Source organism: Dendrobates tinctorius, unplaced genomic scaffold, assembly GCF_039654945.1.
Source record: "Dendrobates tinctorius isolate UK_male_01 unplaced genomic scaffold, ASM3965494v1 ptg000120l, whole genome shotgun sequence".
In the NCBI taxonomy this organism is placed as follows: Eukaryota; Metazoa; Chordata; class Amphibia; order Anura; family Dendrobatidae; genus Dendrobates; species Dendrobates tinctorius.
The window spans coordinates 26,013,497-26,033,864 of record NW_027361788.1 but is presented as its reverse complement, the minus strand read 5'-3'; positions in this window follow the sequence as shown (position 1 = coordinate 26,033,864).

Here is a 20,368-nt window from a genome sequence, read left to right as displayed (position 1 = left end):
ATAAGGGTTAAAAGTTGACCACCGATTTCTCATTTTTACCGCACCATTTTATTTTTAGGGACCACATCACATTTGAAGTCACTTTGAGGGGTCTATATGATAGAAAATACCCAAAAGTGACACCATTCTAAAAACTGCACCGCTCAAGGTGCTCAAAACCACATTTAAGAAGTTTATTAACCCTTCAGGTGCTTCACAGGAATTTTTTGAATGTTTAAAAAAAATGAACATTTAACTTTTTTTCACAAAAAAAATAAATTCAGGTCCAATTTTTTTATTTTACCAATGGTAACAGGAGAAATTGGACTGCAAAAGTTATTGTGCAATTTGTCCTGAGTACGCTGATACCTGATATGTGGGGGGGGGGAACCACTGTTTCGGCACATGGCAGAGCTCGGAATGGAACAAGCGCCGTTTGACTTTTTCAATGCAAAATTGGCTGAAATTGAGATCGGGCACCATGTCACGTTTGGAGAGCCGCTGATGTGCCTACACAGTGGAATCTCCCCACAAGTTACCCCATTTTGGAAACTAGACCCCCCAAGGAACTTATCTAGATATGTGGTGAGAACTTTGAACCCCCAAGGGCTTCACAGAAGTTTATAACGTACAGTCGTACAATTAAAAAAATCATATTTTTTCCAAAAAATGATCTTTTCACCCCCAATTTTTATTTTCCAAGGGTAACAGGACCCTAAAAGTTATTGTGCAATTTGTCCTGAATACGCTGATACCCCATATGTGGGGGTAAGCGACTATTTGGGCACATGGTAAAGCTCAGATGGGAAGCAGCGCCAATTGACTTTTTTGGCTGGAATTGAGATCGGAAGCCATGTCGCGTTTGGAAAGCCCCTGATGTGCCAAAACAGTGGAAACACCCCACAAATGACCACATTTTGGAAACTAGACCCCCCCAAGGAACTTATCTAGATGTGTGGTGAGCACTTTGAACCCCAAGTGCTTCACAGAAGTTTATAACGCCTGGGAATGAAAATAAAAAAATCATATTTTTTCCACAAACATGATCTTTTAGTCCCCAATTTTTTTTTTTTACCAATGGTAAAAGGAGAAATTGGACCCAAAAAGTTGTTGTCCAATTTGTCCTGAGTACGCTGATACCCCATATGTGGGAGAAAACTACTGTATGGGCACACATCGGGGCTCGGACGGGAAGTAGTGACGTTTTGGAATGCAGACTTTGATGGAATGGTCTGCGGGTGTCATGTTGCCTTTGGAGAGCTCCTGATGTGCCAAAACAGTGGAAACCCCCCACAAATGACTCCATTTTGGAAACTAGACCCCCCAAGGAACTTATCTAGATGTGTGGTGAGCACTTTGAATCCTAAAGTGCTTCACAGACGTTTACAGTATAACGCCCTGGCGTGAAAATAAAAAAATCATATTTTTTCCACAAACATGAACTTTTAGTCCCCAATTTTTTTATTTTACCAAGGGTAACAGGAGAAATTGGACATCGAAAGTTGTTGTCCAATTTGTCCTGAATACACTGATATGCCATATGTGGGAGAAAACTACTGTATGGGCACACGTCGGGGCTCGGAAGGGAAGTAGTGACGTTTTGGAATGCAGACTTTGATGGAATGGTCAGCGGGTGTCATGTTGCCTTTGGAGAGCCCCTGATGTGCCTAAACTGTGGAAACCCCCACAAGTGACCCCATTTTGGAAACTAGACCACCCAAGAAACTTATCTAGATGTGTAGTGAGCACATTGAACCCCCAAGTGCTTCACAGAAGTTTATAACGTAGAGTCATAAAAATAAAAAATGATATTTTTGCCCCCAATTTTTTATTTTCCCAAGGGTAACAGGAGAAATTGGACCCCAAAATTTGTTGTCCATATTTTGACCCACAGAGTCATGTGAGGTCTTATTTTTTGCGGGACGAGTTGACGTTTTTATTGGTACCATTTTTGGGCACGTGACTTTTTTTATCACTTTTTATTCCGATTTTTGGGGCGCAGAAACCAGCATTTCATTAATTTATTTTGGGGGATGCGTTTACACCATTACGCGTGTGGTAAAATTGATAAAGCGGTTTTATTCTTCGGGTCAGTACGATTACAGTGATACCTCATTTATGACTTTTTTTATGTTTTGGCGCTTTTATGCACTGAAAGCAATTTTATATAAAAATTAATTATTTTTGCATCGCTTTATTCTGCAAACTATAACTTTTATTTTTTTGGTGATGACGCTGTATGGCGGCTCGTTTTTTGCGGGACAACATGACGTTTTCAGTGGTACCATGGTTATTTATATTCGTCTTTTTGATAGCGCATTATTGCACTTTTTTTTCAGCGGTATGATGATAAAGCATTGTTTTTTGCTTCATTTTTTTTTTTGAAGGGGGTTAACTAAAGGGGTTAACTAGTGGGACAGTTTTATAGGCCGGGTCGTTACGGACGCGGCGATACTAAGTATGTGCATTTTTATTTTATTTTTTTATTTACAAAAAAATAATTTATTGGGGAATTTTTTTTTTAATTTATTTGGGGATTTTTTTTTACAAGTGTTTTTTTTTTTTACTTTATTACATTGTCCCAGGGGGGGACATCACTATCTAGTGTCAGATCGCTGATCTGACACTTTCCACAGCACTGTGTCAGATTAGCGATCTGACAGGCGCTGCTGCAGGCTTCCTCGTGCCTCTGCAGGCCCCCGAAAGCCCCCATGGCCATATTTGATCCGGGGGCCTGCAGGGAGGAGAACCCTCGGAGCGGCGCAGCACATCGTGCTGCTCCGGGGGTCGCAGGGAAGCACGGAGGGAGCCCCCTCCCTGCGCACTTCTCTCCTATGCTCCCGATACACCGAGATCATGTTTGATCGCAGTGTGCCAGGGGCTAATGTGCCGGGGCGGTCCGTGACCACCCCTGACACATAGTGCCAGGTGTCAGCTGTGATAATCAGCTGACACCCGACCGTGATCAGCGGCGCTCACGGGGGGAGGTCCCAGGTCACATGGACGGAATAGTACGTCCAATGTAGGAAAGGGGTTAAGAGAGTCAATGTCTGTCCTGGGATCCATGACTGCGTGTATCCAGGCAGTCTCCTGGGCTCAAGCCCATACACGAGTCCTACAATCTCGTGCTTCTATACTCAAGAAGACATCAAAGTCCACTGACCAAGAGAATTCCACTCCCGCTCATGTGAAATCGGCCCTGTTGTGGTGGCTGGACTACCGAAACCTTCAACGGGGGATCAGCTGGGATCAGGTTCCCCTGAAGATACTCCTTTCAGATGCCAGTTGGAGAGGCTGGGTTGCAGTAGTAGAAGGATCTTACTTCCAGGGGTTGTGGCCTCCAAACATCAGCACCAGCTCCTCAAATTTGAGAGAGCTGAAAGCAGTGGAGGAATTATTAAAAGCCGCATCAGCCCTGATCCGAGATCACCACATGCGTGTCTATTCAGACAACATGACCACAGTGGCCTACCTCCGACACCAGGGGGGCACAAAATACTCCAGTCTAAAAGTGATCCCGGCAAGGATTTTTTCTTGGGCAGAAAAACATCTATTTTCCATCTCGGCAGTACATCTAAAAGGATCAGACAATATCCAGGCAGACTTCCTTAGCAGGAAAGACATCCAGGGGAGTGGTGCCTGGACCAAGCAGTCTTCTTGTCTCTGACTTGAGATGGGGGAGTACCGATGTAGACCTGTATGCCAATGGCCAGAATGCAAAAGTGAAGACGTTCTTTTCCCTATGTCCGGCAAGTGGTACGCGAGGAATATATGCCTTCTCCCATCCTTGGAACATCAGCCTGCCATATGCATTCCCACCTATATCAATGCTGGCGAGAACACTACAGAGGATTTGAACAGATCAAGTCACCACGATTTTAATCGCTCCCATGTGGCCAGGGACAAGCTGGAACAGTGCCTTACTGGACATGGCTCAGGAAGGTCCCTTGCTTCTACCTCAGAAAATCGACCTCCTTCACCATGGTCCCCTACTATATCCAGACCTACGCAGATTGAGCCTTGTTGCCTGGCTACTGAAGCCAAAATCTTAAAAGCTAAAGGGCTCTCAGATAAAGTAATCCAAAAGTAGAAAGCCAGTAACTAATGCCATCTATGCCAAAGTATGGAAGAAATTCTCATCTTGGTGTTCCCCAAACACTCCTGATCCTTTCAATCCCAATATAGCGCAAATTTTAGACTTTCTGCAAATGGGGTTGGAGCTAGGGCTTACACCCAGTACACTGAAGGTGCAGGTATCAGCCCTTAGTGCTTTCTTTGATCAAGACTTAATAATAATAATAATAATAATAATCTTTATTTATATAGCGCCAACATATTCCGCAGCGCTTTACAGTTTAACAGTTTCAAAACACAAGTCATAAGTAACAACGCTAACAATACAATAATTAAAGCAAAATAAGACGAAAGAAGACGACCCTGCTCGTGAGAGCGTACAATCTACAATGAGGTGAGGGAGATACAGAGTACAGGTGTGTATTTACAATGGTGTATTTACAATGAAGGTCCAGCTATCTTGCAGGAGTGAAGGATGGATGGAGATAGTGAATGGGCTACGCACGCACACTTACACAGAGAATGACTTTGATTAGTGAATGTCATAGGCCGCTCTGAACAGGTGTGTTTTGAGGGAGCGCCTAAAACTATGCAAATTGTGGATAGTCCTGATTTCTTGGGGTAGAGCATTCCAGAGGATAGGAGCAGCACGGGAGAAGTCTTGGAGTCGGGAGTGGGAGGTACGGATTAGTGCAGAGGTTAGTCGAAAGTCGTTTGCAGAGCGCAGCGATCGGCTAGGCCGATAGACAGAAATGAGAGAAGAGATGTAAGGGGGTGCCGCACTGTGGAGAGCTTTGTGGGTGAGAACAAGTACTTTGAATTGGATCCTATAATGAATGGGTAGCCAATGTAAGGACTGGCGAAGAGCGGACGCGTCCGAGTACCGATTACCCAGATGGACGATCCTGGCTGCTGCATTGAGTATGGACTGGAGAGGGGATAGTCGAGTGACGGGGAGGCCAATTAATAGAGCGTTGCAGTAATCCAGGCGAGAGTGGATCAATGCAACAGTGAGGGTTTTTGTTGTTTCCATAGTGAGAAAAGGGCGGATTCTAGAGATGTTCTTTAGGTGTAAGCGGCAAGAGCGGGCAAGGGATTGTATATGGGATGTAAAGGAGAGATTGGTGTCAAACATAACACCCAGACAGCGCACCTGCTGCCGGGGTGTTATTGTGGTACCACCCACGGAGAAGGAAATGTCAGATTTAGGGAGGTTAGTAGACGGCGGGAGCAGAAGAAGTTCAGTTTTGGAGAGGTTGAGTTTCAGATAGAGAGCGGACATGATATTGGAGACTGCGGACAGACAGTCACTGGCGTTCTGTAGTACAGCGGGGGTAAGGTCGGGGGAAGACGTGTATAGTTGTGTGTCATCAGCATAAAGATGGTACTGAAAGCCAAATCTGCTGATGGTCTGTCCAATTGGGGCCGTGTAGAGAGAGAAAAGAAGGGGGCCAAGGACTGAGCCCTGAGGTACCCCGACAGCAAGAGGAAGAGGAGATGACGTGGAGCCAGAGAACAAAACACTGAAGGAGCGGTCAGAGAGATAGGAAGAGAACCAGGAGAGTGCAGTGTCCTTAATGCCTAGTGACTGGAGCCTAGAGAGTAGGAGATGGTGGTCAACAGTATCGAAAGCTGCAGATAGGTCAAGAAGAATGAGCAGAGAGTGGTCACCGTTACGTTTTGCTGTCAGAAGGTCATTGGTCACTTTGATGAGTGCAGTTTCAGTCGAATGTAGGGGGCGGAAGCCGGACTGTGAAGGGTCTAGAAGGGAGTGAATGGAGAGGTAACGGGTAAGGCGGGAGTAAACTAGGCGTTCCAAAAGTTTAGAGATGAAGGGGAGATTGGAGACTGATCTGTAGTTGTTTGTGCAGGATGGGTCGAGAGCAGGTTTCTTTAGTAGTGGAGTAACGATGGCGTGTTTGAAGGAGGATGGGAAAATGCCCGAGGAGAGGGAGAGATTAAAGATTGTAGTTAGGTGGGTTGTGACGACTGGAGAGAGAGACTGGAGGAGATGTGAGGGAATGGGGTCGGTAGTGCATGTAGTCGGACGAGAAGAAGAGAGGAGTCTGGAGACTTCTTCTTCTGTTATGGGATCAAATGTGGAGAGTGAGCCAGGGGAGATGTAGGAAGGGATGGGAGTCACAGCACTTGGTGGTTGGGAGCAGATTTCTTGACGGATATTATCTATTTTTTCTGTAAAGTGGGAGGCCAGGTCATCAGCACAAATGTCTGTGATAGGGGCTTGTGCTTTTGGCCTGAGGAGGGAGTGAAAAGTGTCAAAAAGTTTCTTGGGGTTGTTGACTAATGAGGAGATCAGGGTGGTGAAGTAGGTTTGTTTGGCAAGGTGAAGGGCAGCGTTATAGGTTCTTAACATAAATTTGAAGTGGATGAAGTCTTCTGGTGTGCGGGTTTTTCTCCATAGGCGTTCAGCACTCCTGGAGCATCGCTGGAGAAGTTGAGTTTGCGATGTGAGCCAGGGCTCTTTTACTCTGTGTTTGGAGGTTCTGAGGGTGAGGGGAGCTACTTGGTCAAGGGTGCTTCTAAGAGTGTCATTGTAGTGATGAACAGCCAGATTAGGACAAGAAAGAGAGGAGATTGGGGACAGAGATGAGTGTAGGGAATCTGAAAGTGTCTGAGGGTTAATAGCTTGTAGATTTCTGACTGTGTGGTAGGTAGGAATGAGCTGGGTGGGCGAGGATTTGTGAGCGTGAAGGAGAGAATGTTGTGGTCAGAGAGTGGAAGCGGTGAGTTGTTTAGGTGGGAGATTGAACAGAGCCGGCAGAAGACCAGATCAAGGGTGTTACCGTCCTTATGTGTCTCAGAGGTTGAAAGCTGTGAGAGGCCTAGAGAGGTGGTTAGTGATAGAAGCTGGGATGCAGATGTGGAATTAGGGCTGTTAATGGGGATGTTGAAGTCTCCCAGGATGAGGGTTGGTAGTTCTGAGGACATGAAGTGTGGCAGCCAGGCTGAAAAGTGGTCAAGGAAGAGGGTGGGTGAGCCTGGGGGCCGGTATATGACCGCTACCCTGTGGGAGAGGGGATGGAAGAGCCTGATGGTGTGGACCTCAAAAGAAGGGAATAAGAGTGATGGGACTGGGGGGATGACCTGGAAAGTGCATTGTGGGGACAGGAGTATGCCAACTCCACCACCAGGTCTGTTTGTGTCATGTTGGACACTGTTCACACCAGGGTGTCCGGCAGACAGCGGTAATACCCTGTTGGGTATTCTGTTCCAGTCGGGATAGGGTTAATCAGGTTGTCATGCTGGCTGAGGGCTGGGCCACGCCCTAGGTCTTTAAATAGTTCGTCCTGACTATGGGCGTCGCCGATTATAGCTTTAGCCTAGTGCTAGCAATACCGGTCAGCAGTGGTGGTGTTGGAGCGTCTGATATCTGGTGCAGTATATCCCTCAGTGGTTCTTTTTCCAATCTGTTATATATATATTTGGTTGCCCTTGCACATTATTGTATTCCCTTGTGTATTTACTGTGTGGTGTTTTCTTTTACCCCTGTCCATACGTATTTGTGGGGTCTGGTGTCTGGTCCCCTCACTGGGTGGAGGGAGGTGGGTTCAGCTTAGGGCTGGACAGGAGACAGGGACAGGGTGGAGGCTCAGGCAGGCACACCTTCAGTGTAAACCCTGGGTAGAGGGACAGACAGGGTTCCCCTAGTCTGAGGGACATCACAGGGGTCCCGGGATTTTTGCCTAAAGTAACCTAGGCATTCCATGACAGTTTGTGGGTCTCGGGGAGTGAGAGAAGTGTAAGCCACCGTAGGAAATGGCAGCAGGAGAGACAGTGTCAGAATCCTGAATCCAGGTTTCAGTGAGGGCCAACAGATTAAGAGAGTTGTTCAGAAAGTAGTTGTGTAGGAAAGGAAGCTTGTTACAAGCAGACCGTGGATTCCAGAGGGCACAATTAAAAGATTGAGATGAGGGAGTGCAAGTAATGTTAATCAGATTATTGTGGTTTCGATATGAGGTAGGGTAGGGGTCGAGGTTGGGGGATGGTGGACCAGGGTTGGGGGAGATGTCCCCTGAAATCAGTAGGAGAAGGAAGATAAAGAGCCAATAGTTGTTGGAATTGTAAGTAGTTTTTTTCTGCGATGTGTTTGGGCAAGATGGGCTGAGGTTTCTCAGGAAGGTGGTGAGTGTGTGGGAGCTGTACATGGGAGAGGAAAGTATAGAGGGGCTGATGTGTATGAGTCGTGATGGAGGGGGGATAGGGTGATGAATGTGGATGGCAAGGGAACACAGGAGGATAAAAATAAAGCACATGGTTAAAGGGGAAGGCAAGGTGTGGGTTACCTGACTCCTGCCCTGACTAACTGCCATGTATAACTGCCGTTTTGCTGGATGCTTATCTTCTGTGATGCTTTGCTTATGGGATGCTTGCGTGCTGTACCCCACACTGCGTGCTTCCCCTTAGCAACTACTACATATATAGGCCACACTACAGGGTCAGGAGAGAGGGATTGTGGGAGATGGTTGGGTATAATTTGGCAGCTGGGGCCAGCACACCAGGGGATGGTTAGATGATCAAAGGCACTAGACCAAGATGTGGCAAAATGCTATAGCACCTTCCACCTGATAAGATCTAGAAAGGCCCCAGTCACAGATCTAAAGCAGTAAGTATTACATACAGTGCAACAAATGAATTATACCAAAGCTTTAGCAAGCACATTTAAATATGCAGCAAAATGGTCAAGCAGCAGAAGTATGGAGTTGTACCATTTGGATATATTACAGCAGAGAAATAGAGGCAGCAGAGGTGGGAAGTTGTATCATTCAGGCTGCTTGCTGGCAGTGAATGGAGTAAATACATGCAGGGTGGCTCAGTTGATTACCATTTGGATATATTACAGCAGAGAAATAGAGGCAGCAGAGGTGGGAAGTTGTATCATTCAGGCTGCTTGCTGGCAGTGAATGGAGTAAATACATGCAGGGTGGCTCAGTTGATTACCATTTGGATATATTACAGCAGAGAAATAGAAGACTTAGCTGGTCACAGTTGCATTAAACGATTTATAATCTCTGCAGCTAGAATTCGTCCTAGGTTTCGTAGTCAGGTCGCCCCTTGGGAATTGAATATAGTCCTTAGCAGTCTAACCCGAGATCCATTTGAACCTCTAACATCCATGTGCCTAAAGAATCTGACCCTCAAAACAATCTTTTTAGTTGCAATTACTACAGCCAGGCATATAGGAGAGTTGCAGGCCCTGCCAGTACAGGAACCTTATCTAATTATCACTTCAGACAGTATTATCCTTAGGTTAGATCCCTCCTTTATGCCTAAGGTAGTCTCAGACTTTCACAGATGTCAGGATATTGTGCTGCCTTCATTCTGCCCAAATCCTTCCAACACGAAGGAAGAAGTCTTTCACACCCTTGACGTCCGCAGGGTGGTCCTCTTTTACCTCCAACAGACTGAAGATTGGCGGATTGACCAAAATCTATTCATTCAGTTCGCGGGACGGAATAAAGGCAAGAAGGTGGCAACAATATGATTACTAACTGGATCAAGCAAGCTATCTGTCTAGCATATTCATCGCAGAATCTTTCTCCTCCTGCTTCATTGAAGGCTCATTCTAATCATGCAGTTTCTACATCATGGGCAGAGAGAGGGAACACATCTTCTGAGCAGATATGCAGAGTCGTCACCTGGTCGTCTGTCCACACGTCCACCAGATACTTCAGACTAAATTTCAATAGGAATTTAACATTTGGCAGACGAGTTCAGCAGGCTGTGGTCCCTCCCTAAAGAAATTAGTTGTTGGTATTACTCCGATGTTGCTGTCGTGGAAGGTGACTGGAGAAAATAGAATTAGTCTTAACCGTAATTTGGTTTCTAGGAACTTTCCACGACAGCACTAATTTCCCTCCCTACCTGATATTTTATGGATGATTCCTACTCTTTCTTGGTAACGATACATGCTAGTGTGTCCTGAAAAAACACTGGTGGTTATAGGAAGGGGAGGGGTATTTAACCTCTTTGTGTTCCTGTCCCCCATTAGGGTGGGTAGACATCCTCTGATGTTGCTGTCGTGGAAGGTACCGAATTACCGGTAAGACTAATTCTATTTTCAAGGTGGTGTCTGCACATATGATTCTGCTACATCAAAGTGCTTGTCCACCTGCCATCCAGCATATACAGCTATGATGCTCCACATCCCATTTGGCCTAGCCAACTCCGCTGCATCAATACTTCTGATCAGTGCAGCTCATCCTGACCTATGGGTTAGTGAATCCATCTTCCTGGGTGAGCCATATCAGAATACTCAAGCCATCGATTCCAAAGTTGTATTTGCAGCAGCACCAGTGCTGTTGGATACTGAGGATTAATTATCTGAACTGGTTGTGCAACTTGCTGTGAGTCAACTGTAGGTCATCAAGGCAGTGTGTGACCTCTCAGCCTGTATAGAAGCATTGCCTAAAGTACCTTTTGTTTCTCCTCCACTGATACAACATCTTCCTCAATCCCTCTTTTGGCCTGAAAATTCCTCCCGACAAAATGGGATTCTAGTGTATGCACTGACAGGGCCATAGATTGTAGTAGTGCCAACAGACCAAATGTGCTCTGTTATGAATGGGCCACCGAGGAGGAAAACTGAACAAGCTAAGTCACAGAAAACCAGAGAGGTTGGTAGCTATGCAGATTGCAGACCCCTGATCCTAACCACACAACTAGCAGCAGCTGTGGAGCGTTCCTACGATGAATCTAGACGCCTCTTCACAGCCGGAGGACTAAATAAGCCTAAAGCAAGAAAAAGGGAAAACTAACTGCCCCAGAGCAGACCCCAAAGGAATAGACAGTCCCCACACATGTATTGACGGTGAAACAAGATGAAAACACAAACACAGGCAGGAAAATAGGCTGAGCAAATGATGGGGCCCAAACTAACTAGAAAGGACAGGAAAGGAAAGACACTGTCTGCAATCTGCCCCAAAAACCCTACAAAAATAATGTCCAACACTTCTGATAACAAAATTAACCCTGAAGTCACTTGACTTCTGCCACTATATCAGCACTCTGAAATATTCTGAGACAGAGCAAAAAAGGGGCCAATCTAATAAGGGGCAAAAAGCAAATTGGCAAATACAGATAAATAAGAGTGGAAATTCAGCACAGTGGCTGACCACACAAAAAACAGAATAGACCAACAAAATCAAGTGTGAACATTAGCAGAAACACTTAGCTTGAGATGACTGGAGCAGAGCTGAAAACCAAGACCTGAAAAGCCAGAAGGAATCACCAGCACCAGAATAGGGCGTCGGCTGTCTTAAATCCAGTCTGAGATTCCAGATATCCAATCGTTATCCTCATCATCAGGTGGCAGATCTCTACTAATTAAATCAACCTCACTACCTCCTGTTACCACCAGAGGGAGCCCGGAAGGAGAACTCACAACTGGTAGACCAGAAAATGAGTTCACAACAGTACCCCCCCTTGAGGAGGGGTCACCAAACCCTCATCCACGCCACCAGTCCTATCAGGATGGGCCTGGTGAAAAGCATGAACCAATCTATTGGCATGAATATCAGAGGCAGAGACCCAAGAATTATCCTCCTGGCCATAACCCTTCCATTTGACCAAATACTGGAGTCTCCGTCTAACCAAACGAGAATCCAATATTTTCTCTACCTCATATTCCGCATTGCCTTTAACCAATACAGGGTCAGGGGGTGCTGCCATAGGAACTACTGGCTCCACAAACCTCTTCAACAGTGATTTGTGAAATACGTTATGGATCTTGAACGTAACTGGAAGAGCCAATCGAAAAGAAACAGAATCTCCAAAATCTTATAAGGTCCAATAAATCTTGGCTTAAATTTTGGAGATGCAACCTTCATAGGAATATTCTTAGACGACAACCAAACAATATCACCCACTTTAAACCGGGGACCAATGGTCCTATGCCAGTTGGAAAATCGCTGGGCCTTTTTCTGAGAGAGTGACAACTTATCCACCAATTGGTCCCATATCTGCTGCATTCTCTCAACCACAGTGTCCACACCTGGGCAGGACGAAGATTCCCCTTGCCCTGAAGAGAATCGAGGGTGAAACCCAAAATTACAGATAAAGGGTGACATCAAAGTGGCAGAACTAGCTCTATTGTTCAGCGTGAATTCGGCCAAAGGCAAAAATGAGACCCAATCATCCTGATCAGCAGATATAAAACATCTTAAATAAGACTCCAAGGTCTGGTTTGTTCTCTCAGTCTGCCCATTGGTCTGGGGATGAAACGCGGAAGAGAAGGATAACTGAATTCCCAGATTGGACCAAAAGGCTTTCCAGAATCTGGAAACAAACTGGACTCCTCTGTCCGACACAATGTTCTCAGGAATCCCATGTAACCGAACCACCTGTTGTAAAAACAAGGGCACCAACTCAGCGGAAGATGGCAACTTTGGGAGTGGTACAAGATGGACCATCTTCGAAAATCTATCACAAATCACCCAGAAAACAGTCATTCTCTGAGAGACAGGAAGATCAGAAATAAAATCCATTGAGATATGGGTCCATGGCCTCTTGAGCATCGGCAGGGGTATCAGCAACCCACTAGAACGAGAACAGGGTTTAGACCGAGAACAATTCCCACGGGACTGTACAAAATTCCTGACAACACGAGATAAGGCAGGCCACCAAAAAGACGGACTCACCAAATCTCTGGTACCAAAAATACCTGGATGACCAGCCAATGCGGAGCAATGAACTTCAGATATCACTCTCTTTCTCCACTGGTCAGGAACATACAATTTTCCCATAGGGCAACGCTCAGGTTTATCCTCCTGAAATTCCTCCAGGGCGCATCTCAAATCGGGCAAAATGGCAGAAAAAACTACCCCCTCACCTAGGATGGTAGTAGGCTCGGTCACATTAAGAGAATCAGCAAAGAAACTCCTAGAAAGGGCGTCTGCCTTAACATTCTTAGTGCCCGGAAGAAAAGAGACCACAAAATTAAAACGCGTGAAAAACAAGGCCCATCTAGCCTGTCTAGGATTCAAGCATTTGGCCGACTCCAGATAAATCAAATTCTTATGCTCGGTGAGGACCACAACTTGATGTCTAGCTCCCTCCAACCAATGTCTCCACTCCTCAAATGCCCATTTCATGGCCAACAATTCCCGATTCCCCACATCATAGTTGCGTTCAGATAGGGAGAACTTTCGAGAAAAGAAGGCACAGGGATTCATCTTAGAAGTCACAGGGTCTTTTTGGGACAAAACAGCTCCTGCACCAATCTCAGAAGCAACTACCTCCACCTGAAATGGAAGTGAGACATCAGGTTGCCGTAAAACTGGAGCTGAAGTAAATCTCCGTTTAAGCTCCTGAAATGCTGAGACAGCCTCAGGAGACCAATTCAGCACATCAGCGCCCTTCTTGGTCAGATCAGTCAGTGGTTTGACAATACCAGAAAAATTACCTATAAATTTACAATAGAAATTAGCAAAACCCAAAAACTTCTGGAGAGCCTTCAAAGAAGTAGGCTGAACCCAATCATAAATGGCCTGTACCTTGGCCGGGTCCATTTCAATAGTCGACAGAGACAAGATAAATCCCAAAAATGAAATCCTCTGCACACCAAAGAGGCATTTCGATCCCTTAACAAACAAGGAATTCTCCCTCAAAATCTGGAACACAGTCCGGACATGTTCCACATGAGAATCCCAATCACTAGAAAAGATCAAAATATCCAGATAGATGATCAAAAACTTATCCACAAAGTCTCGGAAAATATCATTCATAAAGGACTGGAAGACAGAAGGGGCATTAGTGAGCACAAAAGGCATCACCAGGTACTCAAAATGTCCCTCCAGAGTATTAAACGCCGTCTTCCATTCATCCCCGTGCTTGATGCGAATAAGATACGCCCCCCTGAGGTCAAGCTTAGTAAACCAGCAGGCACTCTTAACTCTGGAGAATAAATCAGACATCAGAGGTATCGGGTACTGATATTTAACCGTCATCTTGTTAAGGGAACGATAATCAATACACGGTCTTAATGAACCATCTTTCTTGGCCACAAAAAAAACCCAGCACCTAAAGGTGATGAGGATGGTCTAATATGACCCTTCTCCAACGACTCCTTAATATAGGATCGCATAGCATCATGTTCGGGTACTGATAAGTTGAAAAGCCGACCTTTGGGAAATTTACACCCAGGCATCAACTCAATTGCACAGTCATAACTCCTATGAGGAGGCAAAGATGCAGACTTACTCTCACTAAATACATCAGAAAAATCGGCCAGATAATCAGGAATATCATGAGACTGAGGAGAGGTGGAGAAAACAGGAGCGTCCCTAAGAACACACTGACAACCCCAACTCACCACAGACCCAGATTTCCAATCCAAAACTGGATTATGAGTTTGCAACCAAGGAAAACCCAGAACAATAGTATCATGCAAATTATGCAGCACCAAAAATTTACAATTTTCTTGGTGGTCTGGGGCAACTCGCATTATCACCTGGGTCCAAAACTGAGGTTTGTTCTCTGCCAAAGGAGTAGCATCAATATCCCTCAGAGGAATAGGCGTCCGCAGAGGCGTCATGGAAAAACCACAACGTTTAGCAAAGTCCAAATCCATCAGATTCAAACCTGCTCCTGAATCCACAAAAGCCTTAGTGGAAAACGTGGATAAGGAGCAGATCAGAGTAATTGCCAAAAGGAACTTAGGTTGTACACTGCCTACAGCAAATGTGTGTTCAAAACGTTTCTCTCGTTTAGGGCAGACAGAAATAGTATGAGAGGCATCTCCACAGAAAAAACACAGCTTATTACGCCTTCTAAACTCCTGATGTTGCGCCCTAGACAAAACCCCATCACATTGCATAGGTTCAGACGTTTGTTCAAAAGGTGGCAGCGCCTCCCGTGTAGTTTTACATTCACGTAAACACCGATCAACTTGAATGGCTAATGACATAGAATCATCCAGACCAGGGGGAACAGGAAATCCCACCATAACATCTTTTATGGTCTCTGATAAACCCTTCCGAAAGAGCTGCCAAAGCACTATCATTCCATGTAGTAAGGACCGCCCACTTTTGGAATTTTTGACAGTATAACTCTGCAGAATCCTGACCCTGGTTCAATGCCAACAGGGTTCTCTCAACTCGATCAACAGCATTAGGTTCATCATACAACAACCCCAAGGCTTGAAAAAATGCATCCACATTAGTCAGAATAGGATTTTCAGGTGTCAGAGAAAAAGCCCAAACCTGGGGATCGCCGCGCAGCAAGGAGATGACAATTTTAACCTGCTGCGCAGAGCTCCCCGATGAGTTAGGCTTCAAGGCAAGAAATAATTTACAATTATTCTTAAAATTCAAAAATTTAGACCGATCCCCAGAAAACACATCAGGAGTAGGGATCTTAGGTTCAGCAGCACGTGACTGAATGAGGTAGGTGGAAATTCCCTGCACTTCAGCAGCAAGTTGCTCCACATGATCAGACAATTGCTTAATCTCCATTAGGAAAAAAAAAATCCTCCTACGGCCCCAGAGAAAAGGAGGAAAAAATACATTAAAAAAAAAATTCTGACACTTTTTTTTTTTTAAACAATTTTTTCCTGCTTTTGAGTACCCTAGAATCTGCAGTATGGCTGGTGATTCTGTTATGAATGGGTCACCGAGGAGGAAAACTAAACAAGCTAAGTCACAGAATACCAGAGAGGTTGGTAACTATGCAGATTGCAGACCCCTGATCCTAACCACACAACTAGCAGCAGCCATGGAGCGTTCCTATGATGAATCTAGATGCCTCGTCACAGCCGGAGGACTAAATAAGCCTAAAGCAAGAAAAGGGGAAAACTAACTGCCCCAGAGCAGACCCCAAAGGAATAGACAGCCCCTACACATGTATTGATGGTGAAACAAGATGAAAACACAAACACAGGCAGGAAAATAGGCTGAGCAAACGATGGGGCCCAAACTAACTAAAAAGGACAGGAAAGGAAAGACCCTGTCTGCAATCTGCCCCCAAAACCCTACAAAAATAATGTCCAACACTTCTGATAACAAAATTAACCCTGAAGTCACTAGACTTCTGCCACTATATCAGCACTCTGAAATATTCTGAGACAGAGCAAAAAAGGGGCCAATCTAATAAGGGGCAAAAAGCAAATTGGCAAATACAGATAAATAAGAGTGGAAATTCAGCACACTGGCTGACCACACAAAAAACTGAATAGACCGACAAAATCAAGTGTGAACATTAGCAGAAACACTTAGCTTGAGATGACTGGAACAGAGCTGAAAACCAAGACCTGAAAAGCCAGAAGGAATCACCAGCACCAGAATAGGGCGTCGGCTGTCTTAAATCCAGTCTGAGATTCCAGATATCCAATCGTTATCCTCATCATCAGGTGGCAGATCTCTACTAATTAAATCAACCTCACTACCTCCTGTTACCACCAGAGGGAGTCCGGAAGGAGAACTCACAACTGGTAGACCAGAAAATGATCTCACAACAGTGCGCTTTGCCATGCATCATTTTCGGGATGGTACACTCCTGAAAACGATGCATGACAGAGCACACATTTGCTCTGTTGGCACTTTTACAGTCTATGGTCCCATCAACGCATACACCAGGATCCCATTTTGGGCTTTGGACGCAAGCCCCGATGGGGTCAACGAACGAGTGCCTGAATGCAATGTAAAAGTACCCTTAACCAATACATCGCATATTTTCAACTTTACCTACAGCAATTTTTTTTCAATCAGTCAAAAGTGGCCAATATTTATTCTTTGCTCATTCGGTGATGACTTATAATACTACTAATAATTTTTATTTATGTAGCGTCAACATATTCCACAGCATGTTACATTTCAAAGGGAACTTGTACAGACAATAAAGACATTAGAGAGGAACACATCATTCACCAGATACCAAAAGAAGTGAGGATCATGATCACAAGCTACAATCTATGGGGAAACAGGGGAGACACGAAGGGTAAATGGTAAAAAGTGCTTGTATTGTACGGTCCAGCCATCGATATAATAAAAAGTTTATTCACATAACGCTGCAGAAGGATCTGTACAGTACAGAAAGAGCACATTTCTCTGATTTTGAATTAGTGTAGAATGACATTTTTTGTGTTTTTCTACTCATTTCATCAAGCCAAGATTCAAAGAAGGTGAGTTTGAATCTCTACTAGTTCAGGAGATAATTTCAAACTTTTTTGATGTGTGAGACATTTAGCCTGTGCCGCAACTTTATGGGAACTAGAAGATCCTATGATGCACTCTCTTCTGTCCTTCTTTTCTGCAGTCTGCAATCAGTTTGATAAACTAGGTCAAGTTCATTCTGCCACTTGTTCTGTACTCCGGCTAAGACTAGAAACTAATTGTGTGGGATATTATATAACGAAGATCCAAACAATGTCAGCAGAACTGAACTGGAGCAACAAAGCAATTCTAGCTTTGTCCTGCTGGATAAAAGATGATCTTGCTGGTAGAGATTTACTGATCTCTTTTAATGATCTGATTTCTCTCGACACTAGAGCGGACTTTCGTTTTAAGATGAGATCAAGGAGGAAAGAGCAACTTCTCCAATAATAATAATAATAATAATAATAATAATCTTTATATAGCGCCAACATATTCCGCAGTGCTTTACAGTTTAACAGCTTCAAAACACAAATCATAAGTAACAACGTTAACAATACAATAAGCAAAATAAGGCTACTTTCACATTTCTGGATTTTAAATCCGGCGGGCTGCGGCGAAAAGTTGTTAAACCTGATCCGGTAGGAGCCGCAGCCCGCAGGATCATCTGTTTTTGCCGGATACGGTGCAGGAGAGGGAGAGGGAAAGAGAGTCTTCGCGCATGCGCTCTGCAAAAAGCGGTCCGGCGCTGTCAAAAAACGTTGCATGGAACGTTTTTTTGCAGACGCCGGACAGGCATTTTTTGTTTTTGCCGTTTCCGGCTAAAGCCGGACACGCCGCATGGCCATCAGGCGCAATGCGGCGATAATGTAAGTCTATGGGAAAAAAGCCGGATCCGGTGGCAGCAGGCGCCGGATCCGGTTTTTCCATTTTTCGCCGCATCGCGCCTGATGCTTCAAAACGGAAATGTGAAAGTAGCCTTAGACGAAATAAGACGACCCTGCTTACAATCTACAATGAGGTGAGGGAGATACAAAGTACAGGTGTGTATTTACAATTGTGTATTTACAATAAAGGTCCAGCCATCTTGATGGAGTGAAGGATGGATGGAGATAGTGAATGGGCTACACACGCACACTTACACATAGAATGACTTTGATTAGTGAACGTGATAGGCCGCTCTGAACAAATGTGTTTTGAGGGAGCGCCTAAAACTATGCAAATTGTGGTTAGTCCTAATTTCTTGGGGTAGAGCATTCCAGAGGATAGGAGCAGCACGGGAGAAGTCTTGGAGTCGGGAGTGGGAGGTACGGATTAGTGCAGAGGTTAGTCGAAAGTCGTTTGCAGAGCGCAGCGATTGGCTAGGCCGATAGACAGAAATGAGGGAGGAGATGTAGGGGGGTGCCGCACTGTGGAGAGCTTTGTGGGTGAGAACAAGTACTTTGAATTGGATCCTATAATGAATGGGCAGCAAGTGTAATGACTGACGAAGAGTGGACACGTCCGAGTACCGATTAGCCAAATGGACGACCCTGGCCGCTGCATTAAGTATGGACTGAAGAGGGGATAGTCGAGTGACGGGGAGGCCAATTAATAGAGCGTTGCAGTAATCCAGGCGGGAGTGGATCAATGCTACAGTGAGGGTTTTTGTATCCATGATGAGAAAAGGTTGGATTCTAGAGATGTTCTTTAGGTGTAAGCGGCAAGAACGGGCAAGAGATTTTATATGGGATGTGAAGGAGAGATTGGTGTCAAACATAACACCCAGACAGCGCGCCTGCTGCCGGGGTGTTATTGTGGTACCACCCGCGGAGAGGGAAATGTCAGATTTAGGGAGGTTAGTAGACGGCGGGAGCAGAAGAAGTTCCGTTTTGGAGAGGTTGAATTTCAGATAGAGAGTGGACATGATATTGGAGACTGCGGACAGTCACTGGCGTTCTGTAGTACAGCGGGGGTAAGGTCGGGGGAAGACGTATATAGTTGTGTGTCATCAGAATAAAGATGGTACTGAAAGCCAAATCTGCTAATGGTCTGTCCAATTAGGGCCGTGTAGAGAGAAATAAGAAGGGGGCCAAGGACTGAGCCCTGAGGTACCCCGACAGCAAGAGGAAGAGGAGATGACGTGGAGCCAGAGAACAAAACACTGAAGGAGCGGTCAGAAAGATAGGAAGAGAACCAGGAGAGAGCAGTGTCCTTAATGCCTAGTGACTGGAGCCTAAAGAGTAGGAGATGGTGGTCAACAGTATCGAAAGCTGCAGATAGGTCAAGAAGAATGAGCAGAGAGTGGTCACCGTTACGTTTTTGCTGTCAGAAGGTCATTGGTCACTTTGATGAGTGCAGTTTCAGTCGAATGTAGGGGGTGGAAGCCGGGCTGTGAAGGGTCTAGAAGGGAGTGAGTGGAGAGGTAACGGGTAAGGCGGGAGTAAACTAGGCATTCCAAAAGTTTAGAGATGAAAGGGATATTGGAGACTGGTCTGTAGTTGTTTGTGCAGGATGGGTCGAGAGCGGGTTTCTTTAGTAATGGAGTAACAATGGCATGTTTGAAGGAGGATGGGAAAATGCCCAAGCAGAGGGAGAGATTAAAGATTGTAGTTAGGTGGTTTGTGATGACTGGAGAGAGAGATTGGAGGAGATGTGAGGGAATGGGGTCGGTAGTGCATGTAGTCGGACGAGAAGAAGAGAAGAGTCTGGAGACTTCTTCTGTGATGGGATCAAATGTGGAAAGTGAGCCAGGGGAGATGCAGGAAGGGATGGGAGTCACAGCACTTGGTGGCTGGGAGCAGATTTCCTGACGGATATTATCTATTTTTTCTGTAAAGTGGGAAGCCAAGTTCCAAGTGTTAGGCTGTGTTCACACACAGCGGTTTTTTTTGCGTTTTTCCCGCGGATTTACCAAAAAATCCTCTCAAAAAACACTTAAAAGAAGCTTCCCATTCATTTTAATGCATTTTGCACTTTTTGTGCATATTGATGCGTTTTTTTCCGTGAAAAAAACGCTTCGGGGTTAAAAACGCAGCATGCTCATTAATTTCGTGGAAAATTACGCATTTCTAGCTATTTTCTATGTGTCTGGGGACGTGCGGAAAAAACGCACAGTTTCTGGGAAGGAGTCCGGTTTTTATGCAGAAATTTTCTGCATACGTGTACACATAGCCTTAAGGCCCCTTTACATTTAGCCTTTATGCAGCATCAGTAGTAAAAGATAGGAT